The sequence below is a fragment of the Sinocyclocheilus grahami genome, unplaced genomic scaffold (assembly GCF_001515645.1).
Source record: "Sinocyclocheilus grahami isolate Dianchi unplaced genomic scaffold, SAMN03320097.WGS_v1.1 scaffold1514.1, whole genome shotgun sequence".
NCBI lineage: Eukaryota > Metazoa > Chordata > Actinopteri > Cypriniformes > Cyprinidae > Sinocyclocheilus > Sinocyclocheilus grahami.
This window is the reverse complement of record NW_015506693.1, coordinates 37,215-39,646: the sequence shown is the minus strand read 5'-3', so window position 1 is coordinate 39,646 and position 2,432 is coordinate 37,215. Positions and strand designations below refer to the sequence as shown.

General features: G+C 38.2%; 1 protein-coding gene across 1 annotated transcript in view; it reads left to right on the top strand.

Moving 5' to 3' along the window:
* Positions 1–1,003: 1,003 nt before the first annotated feature.
* Positions 1,004–2,432, top strand: part of LOC107570861 (ectoderm-neural cortex protein 1-like) — a 4,150-nt gene continuing 2,721 nt past the window's right edge. The window contains exon 1 of the mRNA XM_016257143.1: positions 1,004–1,355. The gene's annotated coding sequence lies outside the window, so the exon portion shown is untranslated. The remainder of the gene's footprint in view (positions 1,356–2,432) is intronic.

The following is a 2,432-nucleotide window of genomic DNA, read 5'->3' as shown; positions in this document are numbered from 1 at the left end:
TTTTTTTTTGGAGATTGTAAAAATGCACAAAGTATTCTGCAAGGGATAGGTTTCGGTGTATGGTTGGTGTGGCGATAGAAAATACAGTTTGTACAGTATAAAAACCATTACGCCTATGGGGAGTTCCTACAAGGATAGTGCACCAGACGTGTGTGTGTGTGTGGCGTCCGCTAGGTTGCGTTTACTTGTGTTCCATGCTAATGCAAAAAAACATATCTCACAGACAGTGACATTAGACTGTCAGTTTACATTTCAGAACATTAATTTTGCCATTAATTGAAATAATGGGTGAGATTTTTTGAGATTTTTGTCTGCACACGGAGCCCGACAACAGACGGTATAGTCCACATACATTTTATAGCTCCACAGATTTAGAAAAGAAGCATACCAGGGCCACAATAACCACATACTTTAGTCTACCACATTACTGCACAAGATCCAAGAAAAATCGTGACATTTTTATTCAAAATGAAGAAATTTAAATCAACTTCAAGGGCATTTACAGGAATGATGCAGAAAACTTTTGTTCAGCAGGGGGCGACATTGTTCCGTGAATTCAAATTCAATACTAGCTCTGAACATTCTAACCAACGAGTGCATGGTAGTGTATCTCAGCTAATGAGGAACGAAGTTTAGGCTGGACTCGAAGTACAATTTATAGACTAAATTATTAAAATGACTTTCACTTGAATGCACAGCATTGCCACTGAAGTTGCTGTTGAGTAAGATGACTCTTAAAGCAGCGCTTCCTAAACGGTCCGTCATATGCAAAGTATACAGTGTATACAGAGACTTTCAACACTTTCATACACACAAATCCCTTGGTGATATGCAGGCAGCCTAATAAAAGGCCCTTGTTATTACTCTATTAATGAGCCCCACCACAATCTCCTGATCTCTTTTCACGCCAGTTCATCAGTCTATCTCCTCCCATATTCTCCTAAACAGCAGCAGCGCTCCGCCTCTCTTTCCTCCTCCTCTAAAAGCTGTTCACACCCCTCAGCTGTTCACTACTGCTATTGAGACCTGCACGCGCAGCGGCGGAGCTGTTGTATGACGGACGATACGAGCGAATGTATTTGTGCACCGTAGTCACATAGATAGAGGAACTCGTGTAGTTTTCTGTGCATCTCAGCAAAAATAGAGTAAACTGTATTTCTAGGCTTGTTGCTTACGTTAAAAGCTAGTGGATTCAATTGCTCTTCATTTGTTTATTTTGTGGTTTGTCCACGCGACATCGGACGCTGTTGCCAGAGCGTCCAGCACCGCCAGTATTGTGACTCTGTACGCGTCGCGTTGTGGCATGTTTGTGGGCCAAAGCAGAAGGAACTGAAGCCCTCATTGCTCCTGAACAGGTAATACCGGTACATACGGTCTATGTTTTAATAAATGTAAATGCACGTTAGTTACCCAATGTTTTCTAGGACATATTTCATTGGATATTTCACATTAAAGCTATGTTTATATTCGAATTAAAAAAATATTTTTAGACATTAAAAATAAGAATTATAATGCACATTGTCATTTAATTTTTAATACAATTTTAATGATATAAATATTCATCAAAATAGTGATGTGTGCAAGTTATGTCAGTGCGCCTATGACATTGTCATGAGAATGTTGATCTGTCATCATTCAAAATTAGATTTCTGTAACATCTGTTGGCATAGAAATAAATGGTGTTTGAAAAGCACTTTTTTTTATATAGAGCCTACTTGTTATAAGATATGATTGCAAATTGTCATTACACTTTGTTTATTTTTATTGTAAGCTATTAACTGATTGTTTAGGAATTATGCATACGGTTATTCGCATAATATTCAAAATTAGATTTCTGTAACATCTGTTGGCATAGAAATAAATGGTGTTTGAAAAGCACTTTTTTTATATAGAGCCTACTTGTTATAAGATATGATTGCAAATTGTCATTACACTTTGTTTATTTTTATTGTAAGCTATTAACTGATTGTTTAGGAATTATGCATACGGTTATTCGCATAACATTGCTATTTTTCAATGTTCTGTTGCAAAATAATTAATGGCCAATGTCAGCACAGGGTTTCTGGCACTTGTGCTTCACAGCTGTGGCCAATTTAAATGGATTATTGGACTGTATCAGGTGTGATACATCACCATTGCTTCTGTGTCCTTAATGTATTTAGCCCGGTTCAGAACTACATTTTGACTCTGCACAACATTAGCGGAAACACAATTAAATTCTCCCAGGAGGGATGTTGACAGCCGGCAGGGACCATGCAGGGGGTGTGTATCGGTTACATGGAAATTCAGACTGATTGAATTTGAATGTGCACCATATAGGCGACCAGATGGCAGCCAGTGACATTGACACACTTACTGTTGACTCTGTGCCTGGTTCTCAACCCTTTGTTCGGTTTTCCTCAGTGAATTTCAGTGAATTTCAACTTCAGTCA